A 13,851-nucleotide genomic window follows, 5' to 3' on the forward strand; every position below is an offset into this window, starting at 1 on the left:
AGAGTGGTATGGCAGTGAAGAGGAGGATAGACACAGAATCAGAGTTCAGCATGCCTTAGACACCAGTTCCAAAAAGGCACTCTGCTATTGGAAATGCTTCCTCCAATCAGTGCAAGCAATGTGTGTGATCTATCACTCAGATTTGCTATTCTATTTGTAAGGATCTATACCCCCAAAACTGGAGAAGCAAATGGCAACCCACTCCAGTATTCTTGCCTGGAGAATCTCATGGACAGGGGAGCCTGGTGGGCCATGGTCGTGGGATGGCCAAGAGTTGGACACGACTGAGCACACAGCACATACCCCCAAACAACAATGAATCTATAACTGTATTTTACTGAAAATAAGACCATCAAATTTAAGATGCATCACTGATACGCACCACTAAAAAAGGCAATTAAACTTCACATTCTGATTTCAGAGATGTTAAAAATTGAAAAGATAAGTATCTTAAAAAACAGGTGAAATAGTAAAAAAAAAAAAAAGTAATTTTTGCTTATCTGTATTTTCTGATTTTTCTTTAAGAAGGTCACAAAAACATCTGATATTTCTTGAAGAATATGCATGTTATTTAAAATGTGTATGTTAGTCGTTTAATCGTGTCCTATTCTTTGTGACCCCATGGACTGAAACCCACTAGGCTCCTCTGTCCATGGAATTTTCCAGGCAAGAATACTGGAGTGGGTTGTCATTTCCTTCTCCAGGGGAATCTTCCTGACCCAGGGATCAAACCCAGGTCACCCGCATTGCAGGCAGACTCTTTACTGTCTGAGCCACCAGGGAAGTCCTGAATATTTCTTGAAGAATATGTCTGTTATTTATAATATGTTAACATAATTAATATCTGACAAAATTGTCAAAAACAAGTTCTCCCAAGTTATTTTTTAATATCAAGACTTTAAAAAATTACACATCTGGGTATTCAAAAGAATGATGAAATGTTTCTGTTTCTAACATGAATTTCAAGCAAAAATAGTTCTTCAACAAGGTAAACACTGATATTTTAAAATCACATTTAAAATAACGGCCTGTACTTCTAGGAAAAGATTTAGGGAGGTTATAACTGTAACTAAAGTAAAACTTTTAGACACAAAGAAGGATGCATCTAATGAAACTTCTCCCCTGAAGAAAACATGTGAAGGAGGGAATATTTATAAATGTTCCTATAATTTCCATAACACAGATCAATTCTGTATGAGTAGTTAACAACCATAGTAACTATGAGTGTAGAGATAGCTGCTATGACTGAGAGTGAGAAGAACCAGGCTTTTCCTTCATATATATATCCTGTAGAATTCTCAGGCCAGGTGACCACTTGTCACAAAGGAAGTCCCTCAATATGATACTGGAAATAATGGAAGTAGATTGAACTCTTTTTTTCAGTCCGAGGCCATCTCCACTTCATCTCCAGACTCTTCAAGACCCTCTGAAATGATATGTCATATGAAAGCTCTTTCTCCTTGGCAGAATGAAAGGATCAGTTCAGTTCAGTCGCTTAGTCGTGTCTGACTCTTTGCGACACCATGAACCACAGCACGCCAGGCCTCCCTGTCCATCACCAACTCCCAGAGTTCACCCAAACTCATGTCCACTGAGTCGGTGATGCCACCCAACCATCTCATCCTCTATCGTCCCCTTCTCCTCCTGCCCTCAATCTTTCCCAGCATCAGGGTCTTTTCAAATGAGTCAGCTCTTTGCATCAGGTGGCCAAAGTATTAGGAGTTTCAGCTTCAACATCAGTCCTTCCAGTGAACACCCAGGACTGATCTCCTTAAGGATGGACTGGTTGGATCTCCTTGCAGTCCAAGGGACTCTCAAGAGTCTTCTCCAACACCACAGTTCAAAAGCATCAATTCTTCTGTGTTCAGCTTTCTTTATGGTCCAACTCTCACATCCATACATGACCACTGGAAAAACCATAGCTTTGATTAGATGGACCTTTGTTGGCAAAGTAATGTCTCTGCTTTTTAATATGCTGTCTAGGTTGGTCCTTTGCTTCCAAGGAGTAAGTGTCTTTTAATTTCATGGCTGCAATCACCATCTGCAGTGATTTTGGAGCCCAGAAAAATAAAGTCAGCCACTGTTTCCCCATCTATTTGCCATGAAGTGATGGGACCAGATGCCATGATCTTAGTTTTCTGAATGTTGAGCTTTAAGCCAACTTTTTCATTCTCCTCTTTCACTTTCATCAAGAGGCTCTTTAGTTCTTCACTTTCTGCCATAAGGGTGGTGTCATCTGCATATCTGATGTTATTCATATTTCTCCCGGCAATCTTGATTCCAGCTTGTGCTTCTTCCAGTCCAGTGTTTCACATGATGTACTCTGTATATAAGTTACATAAGCAGGGTGACAATATACAGCCTTGATGTACTCCTTTTCCTATGTGGAACCAGTCTGTTGTTCCATGTCCAGTTCTAACTGTTGCTTCTTGACCTGCATACAGGCTTCTCAAGAGGCAGGTCAGATGGTCTGGTGTTCCCATCTCTTTCATAATTTTCCACAGTTTATTGTGATCCACACAGTCAAAGGCTTTGGCATAGTCAATATAGAAGAAATAGATGATTTTCTGGAATTCTCTTGCTTTTTCAATGATCTAGCAGATGTTGGCAATTTGATCTCTGGTTCCTCTGCCTTTTCTAAAACCAGCTTGAACATCTGGAAGTTCATGGTTCACATATTGCTGAAGTCTGGCTTGGAGAATTTTGAGCATTACTTTATTAGCATGTGAGATGAGTGCAATTGTGTGGTAGTTTGAGCATTCTTTGGCATTGCCTTTCTTTGGGACTGGAATGAAAACTGACCTTTTCCGGTCCTATGACCGCTGCTGAGTTTTCAAATTTGCTGGCATATTGAGTGCAGCACTTTCACAGCAGCATCTTTCAGGATTTGAAATAGCTCAACTGGAATTCCATCACCTCCACTAGCTTTGTTTGTAGTGATGCTTCTTAAGGCCCACTTGACTTCACATTCCAGGATGTCTGGCTCTAGGTGAGTGATCACACCATCATGATTATCTGGGTTGTGAAGATCTTTTTTGTACAGTTCTTCTGTGTATTCTTGCCACCTCTTCTTAATATCTTCTGCTTCTGTTAGCTTCCTGCCATTTCTGTCCTTTATTGAGCCATCTTTGCATAAAATGTTCCCTTGGTATCTCTAATTTTCTTGAAGAGATCTCTAGTCTTTCCTATTCTACTGTTTTCCTCTATTTCTTTGCACTGATCGCCGAGGAAAGCCTTTTTATCTCTCCTTGCTATTCTTTGGAACTCTGCATTCAAATGGGCGTATCTTTCCTTTACTCCTTTGCTTTTCGCTTCCCTTCTTTTCATAGCTATTTGTAAGGCCTCCTCAGACAGCCATTTTGCTTTTTTGCATCTCTTTTTCTTGGGGATGGTCTTGATTCCTGTCTCCTGTACAATGTCATGAACCTCCGTCCATAGTTCATCAGGCACTCTGTCTATCAGATCTAGTCTCTTAAATCTATATTTCACTTCCACTGTATAGTCATAAGGGATTTGATTTAGGTCATACCTGTATGTCTAGTGGTTTTCTCCACATTCTTCAATTTCAGTCTGAATTTGGCAATAAGGAGTTCATAATCTGAGTCACAGTCAGCTCCTGGTCTTGTTTTTGCTGACTGTATAGAGCTTCTCCATCTTTGGCTGCAAAGAATATAATCAATCTGATTTCGGTGTCGACCATCTGGTGATGTCCATGTGTAGCGTCTTCTCATGTGTTGTTGGAAGAGGGTGTTTGCTATGATCAGTGCATTCTCTTGGCAGAATTCTATTAGCCTTTGCCCTGCTTCATTCTGTACTCCAAGGCAAAATTTGCCTGTTACTCCAGGTGTTTCTTGACTTCCTACTTTTGCATTCTAGTCCCTTATAATGAAAAGGACATCTTTTTTGGGTGTTAGTTCTAGAAAGTCTAGTAGGTCTTCATAGAACTGTTCAACTTCAGCTTCTTCAGCGTTACTGGTCGGGGCATAGACTTGGATTACCATGATATTGAATGGTTTGCCTTGGAAACGAACAGAGATCATTCTGTCGTTTTTGAGATTGCATCCAAGTACTGCATTTCGGACTCTTTTGTTGACTATGATGGCTACTCCATTTCTTCTAAGGGATTCCTGCCCACGGTAGTAGATATAATGGTCATCTGAGTTACATTCACCCATTCCGATCAGGACTGGGCTAAATTTGCACCAGTAGCCACCACAGGTACAAAACCACTGAGAAGCTGGTATGCAGGAGTAAGAGGGGCAGTCCTAGCAGCTTGGTGGACTTCAGCTCTGCTGCTGTAGTCTCACAGCTGGTGCAAGCCGATGCCTCTGCATGGACGGAAGCCACGGGCAGAGGCTGTTCTTTTTTTCTGCCTTCACTTTTTTCTGCTTCTTTACTCACCATACTCTGCCAAGTAGTTTCCTATAACACCAACTGAGGCAAATTAAAAGCCAATCTGAATATGTTAATTATTTTAACATGAAGACTAAAGATTTTAAAGTTGAAAAACATGGAAACCATAGTTTTTCCCTAGAAAATAATTTTTGTCTTTTTTTTCAAACTAATTGTTACCAGACCCCTGCCAACAGCTTCCAGAAGAATTAAACTGAACATAAATCATTTATGAAAGGAAATCTAGTTTTGTAAATATTTGGAGTAGATAAAATGAAAGTAGGTAGAAAAAATAGAAATTTGTAGACTTAGAGATAAACAGAAGTAATTTTTTAACAAAGCCTATTTTACAGCAGAAATTACTATAAAGCAAAGTTTTTCCCCTTAAATTATTTCCTTGGAACAAAGTCACCTTAAGTCTCAATATGTTTATCAACAGAAACATTGATTATTTCAGCATTTTAGGAATAAACCAAGGGTAAGTAGGTCTTACATAAATGTTTATATGTTTAAAATAAGTATTTATCCTATAACATGGGCTTCCCTGGTGGCTGAGCAGTAAGGAATCCGCCTGTGATGCAGGAGACTGCCTGCAATGCAGGAGATGTGGGTTTGATCCCTGGGTTGGGACAATCCCCTGGAGAAGAAAACGGCAATCCACTCCAAAATTCTTGCCTGGGAAATCCCATGGACAGAGGAGCCTGGTGGACCTTGGGTCCATTGTATCCACTGGGTCGCAAGAGTCAGACACAACTTAGTGATTAAGCCACCACCACCTTTTTACATTCTCTAAATTAAAAAAAAAATAGTTGTATGATATTTTATCACTTGCATTACACCATGACTTATTTAATGATTACCTCTATTTTTGTTTCCAATATGTCACTTTTTCATTTAAAAAACAGCACTCTGATGACTATTCACATAGACAATTCTTTTACCCAAACACTCATAGTTTCAATCCCAAATCTACCTTTTACTATCTGTGACACAAAGAAAGTCACTTAATTTTTTTCAGGTGCAGTTTCTTTATCTGGAAGTGGGAATACAGTGACCATGTATGCATAAACATTTATATCTCAAATACTCATATGGATACTGTTCACATTGTTTGCTCTTCTGAAAATCTGCAGCTAAAAACATGGGCTCTGGAGCAAGACTAACCGCATACAGATCTCAGCTTTGCCACTGACTGGCTGGGTGACCCTGTTAATGTTCTTAACCTCTCTGTGTCTCCGTTTCCTCATGTGTAAAATGCAGATTACAATAGTGTCTTCTTCCGCAGCCTACTGTAAAGACTGGGAAATAACTGGCTACTCCTGGGCAGTTAACAGTACAACCGAAGAGGGTATGAGTGGATTTTTAAATAGTGAATGTTTATTCTGTTCCATTCAAAATAAACACACCAAACCTATACCTGTCCTTCTTTCTTGCCTCAGGGTAGAAATAAAGTCTTAATACTTATACCTCTAAGTACTTAAAAATGTAAGCCACTAATTTGTGACATACATTGAGTAACTATTTGTTGTGAACATTTTGTAAATAGCAGAATTCCTACATTAATTGCTATCTTTATGAAGAATGAACAAAACTCATAAGTTTGCCAGGATAAAAAAAAGAAAAGTCTCCAATTTAATGTGCTACAGTCTCCAACAAAGGCAGCAACCATTACCACCGGATTGAGAACTAAGGTGTTGGTAAGACACAGTCTACTGGCTTGAAAACACAAGATGGAATAACTGGTGCCAGACGAGGTCCTCTGCCATAAACAACTCGTGAGTGAGTGAGTTACCGTTGCTCAGTCGTGTCCGACTCTTTGCAACCCCATTGACTGTACAGTCCATGGAATTCTCCAGGCCAGAATACTGGGGTTGGTAGCCTTTCCCGTCTCCAGGGGATCTTCCCAACCCAGGGATTGAACGCAGGACTCCCGAATTGCAGGTAGATTCTTTACCAGCTGAGCCACAAAGGAAGCCCATAAACAACTAGAAAACTGGACAAAAGCACTAAACTCTTCAAATACTAAACAGCAGCTGGTGACTTACTGCGATCCTTGAGGGAAGGGAAACAAATGAGATGACCCCTGTTTCACCTCAGCTTTCCGCCTGGAGGCATATTATGGGCTGCTGCACAGGAACAGGGAACCCGAGCAGAGGCTGGTGATCTCGCTGAGGTAGAGAGATAGAGACAGTTGGTCAGGGAGTCTGAGGAAGCTGGGATCTGTGGGGCGGAGCATCAGAACACTCACAGAGAGAGTTCGAGAAACCTGCATAGGAGTACCCTGAGTGTTCAGCTGAGTATTAATCTGTATGTGGATGAGACTCTACAGGGTCACGAAGGTCAATTTCTGGCTAAAGAATAACTACTGAGGAACTGTAAATTGAACAGCTATGGCAGCTTGCATGAGACTAGGAGACATTTAAATTCTAATCTACCAGAGATTCCTCACCAAACCTGAAGGGCATTTAGTATAGAGACTTCAGAAGATCCCTCCATAGGAGTAAGGATAAATTAGCACACAAGAAGAGATTTTGGCCACCTGATGTGAAGAGCTGACTCACTTGAAAAGACCCTGATGTTGGGAAAGATTAAAGGCAGGAGGAGATGGGGGATGACAGAGGATAGATGGTATCACCCGACGCAATGGACATGAGTTTGAGTGAACTCCAGGAGTTGGTGATGGACAGGGAGGCCTGGCGTGCTGCAGTCCATGGGGTCGCAAAGAGGCGGACACGACTGAGAGACTGAACTAACTAACTAACTAACTGAGATGTAACTCTACACTTGCACTGTCCAATACAGTAGAATTTAAATTAAAATAAAATGTAAAATTTAGTTCCTTAAATGTACTAGACACATTTCAAGTGTTTACTAATCAAATGTGACTGGTAGCTACCATTGGAAAGTACAGATATAAAACATTTCCATCACTGCAGAAACTCCTACTGAACAGAACTTCTCTAGATCCACCTGAACAAAACTTAAAAATAAAGCCTCTAAAAGTTTGGGCTGATTCACATGTAAATTAATATACTCCAAAACAAATCAACCAAAAAACAAAACCTCAACATTTTTAAAAGGCCGATAAAAAACACAGACAGTAAATAATGTACTGTTTCAATGTTTATCATCCAGTCACAAAGAAGGGACGTGTAATACAAAACTAGTTCTGTAATACAAAACAGAAACATGATAGAAATGATGAAATTAATAAAGACTTTATCATAGCTACTATAAATATGTTCAAAGATGTAAAAGAAAACGCAACATAAAGAAAAAAAAAACTAGAAACATTTAAAAAGAACCAAATAGAACTTCTAGAGGTGAAAAATACAATACATGAAATTTAAAATGTAATGGATATGGTTAACAGCAGATGAAACATTGCAGAAAAACAATAAATCTGGAAACAATGGAAACTATACAAACTGAAGCAAAAGAGAGAAAAACGGTTAAAAACTGAACCAGAGTCTCAGTGAGCTCTGGGGCAATATTGAGCAGTCTCACATACATGCAACTGGAATCACAGCATGAGAAGAGAGGAGAAACAAAATAATGACTAAAAATATGTCAAGTAAATAAACATATAAGTCTACATATCCAAGACACTAAAAAAACTCCAAGTAGGAAAATGACAAAACCAAAGCTTATCAAATCAAACTGCAAGCAACTAATGATAAAGAGAAAATCTTTTAAAATCTCCAAAAAGACATTTATGAGACAAAGATAAATAATACTGAGTTCTCATCAGAAACAATGCAAGGCATGTAGAACAATGGAATGACTTTAATATACTGAGAGAAAATAAAAACTGTCCATTTAGAAACCTATATTCAGTGGAAATATCCTTTAAAAATGAAGGCATGATGATATTTTCAGACCAAAAAAAAGGGGGGGGGGGGTGTTTTTGTCACAAGCAAACCTGTACTATAAGAACATTAAAGGAAGTACTTCTAGGTTGAAAAATGATACAATATGGAAATTTGAATCTACATAAAGGAATGAATAGTGCCAGAAATATCAGAATGCAGGACTTCATTGCAGGGAAAAATGCTAGACTTTGGGACACTCTGCTAGGTACTCAGTGCCCTGTAACTTTATGTCAATCCACTCTCAGCTACTTGAGCCCACGAGTAGCATCATCACTTTGTGCACCGAAACTATGCTATAGATTTTGAGGGTTATCATCATTGTATCCCCACCAGAAGGACTTTTCAAGCTTTGCAAAAATGTCAGTTATCACTAAATAGAGGGAAAGTATTGCTGGAAATGAACGAGGACTGTTGTGAGTATATGCAGCACTCAAATTAATAGCACTACTTGGGAGGCAGATGACGCCTCATTCCCTCCCTACTCCCACCTGACAAAGAGCCTTTGCCCATCAAACCTTCCATGTCTTGCACCATTGCCCTGGCTTCCAAAGGCCCTTCTCCACTGAAGCTGACGCTGGTGGGGTGGGGAAACAGAAAGTCATGCATGAGGCCAACTTGTTTCTGAGAAGGTCACATCAGAGAGTCCCCTGGAGTAAAGTACTGAAGGATATCATTCTCAACCAAATTCAGGGAAGAAGAGGAAAAAAAACCAAAAACCACATACTGACAACAGAGAAAGCACAAGCTGCACCAAAATCTGGTATTTCAGAACTTTCCCCAAATATGTTGTTTATGAATGACCATTGTTCTGTGACAATCTCATTTCAACAGGCACCAGGGGTGTTTAGCTGGAGCAAATTAGCTCAGGCCTGAGTTGTTTACAGTAGAGACTTGATATTGGGAAAACAGACAAACTCATTTGTGAAAAGTATCATGTTAAATGTTTGAATTTCTGTATTTCTTTAGTCAAATTATAAATCACCATTGTTTGTGAAGGATTACATTGAAAAGGAGATTAAAAAAAAAAAAAGCTTTGTATGCCCTTAACAAGCTTAACCTTGCTTTTGTAGTGTAGACAAGTTAATGGTTACTTATTATGTTGGTGGTATTGTTTAGTCGCTAAGTTGTGTCCAACTCTTTGCAACCCTATGGACTGTAGTCTGCCAGCCTCCTCTGTCCACAGGATTTTCCGAGCAAGAATACTGAACTGGGTAGCCATTTCCTTTTCCAGGGGATCTTCCTGACCCAGCGATTGAACCTGCATCTCCTACATTGGCAGGTGGATTCTTGACTGCTGAGCACCAGAGAAGCCCTACTTATTGTGTACTATTTATTAATTCGGTGATAAGAACACAAGCCCCTAAAATGTTGCAGCTCAAGTCCTTTTCAATGCTACTTCTTTGCTAAGTTCAGTTCAGTTCAGCCCAGTCACTCAGTCGTGTCCAACTCTTTGCGACACCATGGACTGCAGCACACCAGGCTTCCCTGTCCATCACCAACTCCCAGAGGCTACTCAAACTCATGTCCATTGAGTCGGTGATGCCATCCAACCATCTCATCCTCTGTCATTCCTTTTGCTAAGAAGAGCCCTGCTTAAGATAAGCCCTTTTAGTAGCTGTACTATTGTTCTCCCGAATGTTGCAAATTAATAGGTGTGGTAATGACAAAAAAGAGCCATCTCAGGGAGATGGTGAAGGACAGGGAAGCCTGGCATGCTGCAGTCCATGGGGTCACAAGAGTCGGACACACAACTGAGTGACTGAACAACAGCAATGACAAGAGTTAAAGTTGTTTTTTCCTTTAATGAGCAAAATATAGACAAAAATGAAGCTTGAAAATGCAATTTTCAGACATGTTGATTCAAAGACATTAGGAATTATTAATATATAATCCCATTCCAATCATATAGTCCCGTATGTGAAACTCTAGTACATGTGACTTTTCCAAGATGGTGAAAAAAATAGGCTCCAATATACAGCTGGAGATATTACATAACAGAACAGACTACTTGGACTACAAAAAAGGGGTAAAACAAATGATGGAACAGAACTAGAGATCTCTAAGATGATGTCTTGGGAGAGATAAAGGAAACTGAGGCAATGTAAACTTGAACCCTGGAACCATAGTCTAGTTATCAAAAAGGAAGGAGAGAGCTATCTATAAGTGTTCTCTTGTGGATACCTCAGCTTGACTGGAACAAAACTTAGATTACTTAGTAAGTATATGGCAAATAGCAGGGGGAGAAGTGGAAGCAATGACAGATTTTCTCTTCTTGGGCTCCAAATTCACTGCAGATGGTGACTGCAGCCATGAAATTAAAAGATGCTTGCTCCTTGGAAGGAAAGCTATGATAAACCTAGACAACATATTAAAAAGCAGAGACATCACTTTGCTGACAAAAGTCCATCTAGTCAAAGCCATGTTTTTTCCAGTAGATATGTACAGATGTGACACTTCCTGGTGGTCTAGAGGTTAGGATTCAGGTCTCTCGTGGCCTGGGTTTGATTCCTGGTCAGGGAAGCCTTTCTGGGCTTCCCTGGTAACTCAGCTGGTAAAGAATCCGCCTGCAATGCAGGAGACCCCAGTTCGATCCCTGCGTTGAGAAGATTCCCTGGAGAAGGGATAGGCTACCCACTCCAGTATTCCTGGGCTTCCCTGGTGCCTCAGATAGTAAAGAATCCACCTGCAATGCAGGAGATCTGATTTTGATCCCTGGGTTGGAAAGATACCCTAGAGGAGGGCATGGCAACCCACTCCAGTATTCTTGCCTGGAGAATCCCACAGACAGAGGAACCTGGGGGGCTACAGTCCACAGGGTCGCAAAGAGTCAGACACGATTGAAATTATTGAGCACTAGCAAGATGTATGGATGTCAGAGTTGGACCACAAATAAGGCTGAGTGCTGAAGAATTAAGCTTTTGAATTGTGGTGCTGGAGAAGATTCTTGCCAGTTCCTTGGACAGCAAGGAGATCAAGCCAGTCAACCTTAAAGGAAATCAATTCACTGGAAGGACTGATGCTGAAGTTGAAGCTGAAGCTCCAATACTTTGGCCACTTGATGCAAAGAGCCAACTCACTGGAAAAGACCCTAATGCTGAGAAAGACTGAAGGCAAAAGGAGAAGGGGGTGGCAAAGGATGGAATGGTTAGATAGCACACTGACTCAATGGACATGAATTTGAGCAAACTCCGGGAGACAGTAGAAGACAAAGGAGCCTGGCGTGCTACAGTCCATGAGGTTCCAAAGAGTAGGGCGTGACCTAGAGACCAAACAACTGCAACCAGAGGAAAAGGGCTGAGAACTGAGTGAGTTACAATGGTTACCCAAGGTTTTTCTGTCTCTGGTATCCATGTCATTCCGCATGTCTGGGGCCACACTGGGACAAGAGGTATAGGAATGAACAATTCTGAGTCTAAATTATTAAACGGAATTGAGTATTTGGACACTGATCTAAGCACACATGTAACAGCATTTAGGAATATTTACTATTACACATATACCTTTTGAACAAGAGGAAGATAAATACAAATAATAGCTGAAGATATGTAAAGTGTCACTAGTATTTTTTAATTTTGTCTGCCTATTTGTATGTGCCACATGTATGTATAAATAAAAATGAAAAACTGTTCTTATGATATAACTCAGGAGCTCAATCCCCTAACCTCATTTTTCTCTTTAGAGTCTCGCCTAGTCAATGGAAAATTCTTCTGTCAAGGAGTATTTTGGTAACACACTCTATATACATACATACGATGGTGTGATATTCATTTAAAGATAAAATTCTGTAATAAACTTCAAAATTATTTTGTAATTTTTATACAAATAGAACTGGAAATGGAATATAGAGCTAACGGTCAGTCCTTTATTAGGAAACTCTAATGTTTATTTTTAAATTGCTATGAATCCAATTCATAGCTAGGAAAAAAGGCAGACAGAACATAGTTACATATAATATAACCCATTTTTTCTTTAAGATTCTGCCTTCACACTCCTCTGGAGTTTGGTATTTATAAATGGTCTCCATTTGGTTTCAAGTACTTGTGAATTTCAAGTATATCACATATAACTATGTTCAAACTTAAGTACAAAAGAAATCCCAAGATTAAAAAAATCTAAATACAGTTTAAAGTAAATTCATTGTTTCATTGTTAGAAAGTTTACTATATTCAAAAGCAACTAAAAGCTTAGGAGTCAATCTTACGACTAATGACGAAATTGCCCATGTCACTGGAATTTTTTTCAGCTTTCTATGGGAACAACAAAAACATGGCTGTTTCATAATGATCCAGTTATATTACATACAAAAAACATGAACCTAAATTTTTTAGTCTTAATTTAAAATTATAAATTAGCAATACATTTGTGGCAAAAGCTTAGTATAAATATATCTCGAATAATTACTGAATGTAGATACATATCTTTCAAAGTACACATAAGATAAAGATATTATAATGCTAATTTTAGCCTTAGAAACAGATCAACTTTCTAAAATACTTAAATTACTAAACACATTCTCCCCTATCTATACATTTTTCACCTTTCACTAGATCATGTGATATACACAATATATTTGACTTTGAAAGCTCTGTGTTCTTTCCATAATTTAAACTCTATATACCAATAAATAATTTTTAGCATAATGGATACTAAAAATTTTAAAGTATGAATATATTGCCTTCACTTGCTCAGTCACATCGGTCTTGTCCGACTCTTTGCGAGCCCATGGACTGTAGCCCCCAGGCTCCTCTGTCCATAAGATTCTCCAGACAAGAATACTGGACTGGGTCACCATGCCCTCCTCCAGAGGATCTTCCCAACCCAGGGATGGAACCCAGGTTCCCTGAGTCTCCTGCATTGTAGGTGGATTCTTTACCCACTCAGCCACCTGGGAAGCCCATGCTACCTTTGAGTCCATTTAAAAAAACATTTTGAAGAATACAAAAAGATTTAATAACTAGATTTAAGTAAAGACTTGGCATGAAGTATGACACAGGTCCTCAAACCTTAGAGACATTTGGCTACTATAAAGTAGCAGAAAGTAGCCTCATCTAGAAAGTAGCCTCCCAGTATATGCCACACTTTCCACCCCTACAATCAACACAATTATAATGGGAATTTGGTTTATAACTGCTTCAAAATATTCTAAAATGAATATTATCTTTTGCAGTGTCCATTTTGCAACATAGCAAGAAACAATTCAGACCTCACAAAAGCAGTAGCTATGCCTAAGCTTGAAAATATTGCCAAATTGTTTCAACTACATTTTCTAGTTCTACAAGTTGCACTACCAGGATGAAATAATAAGTTATTAGATCACCCTTTTAAAAATACATGAAAGAGAGAAGAGGAAAAAAATGGGGTCGGGGGAAAGGTACATAGGTCACCAAAGGTACTTTTTGTTCAGACCAGAGGCAACGCCTGTTAGATTAGTAATCAAAAATGAATTTAATCTTGCCTGGATGGGAGTAGAAGCCAAAAGGGTAAATAAATGACAGAGCCTAGGTGAGTACGATAGCACTGGGTTGCTTAGAAAGCTATTAGAATGAAACAACCACCAAGCAAGCTCTGCTTTAACAGAAGCTGCTCC

At 39.3% G+C, this 13,851-nt stretch overlaps 1 protein-coding gene across 1 annotated transcript in view; it reads right to left on the bottom strand.

Moving 5' to 3' along the window:
- The window catches only part of NDUFAF2 (NADH:ubiquinone oxidoreductase complex assembly factor 2), a 162,250-nt gene that overhangs the window by 822 nt on the left and 147,577 nt on the right, over window positions 1-13,851 (bottom strand). The window lies entirely within an intron of this gene.

Source organism: Cervus elaphus, chromosome 25, assembly GCF_910594005.1.
Source record: "Cervus elaphus chromosome 25, mCerEla1.1, whole genome shotgun sequence".
Lineage (NCBI taxonomy): Eukaryota > Metazoa > Chordata > Mammalia > Artiodactyla > Cervidae > Cervus > Cervus elaphus.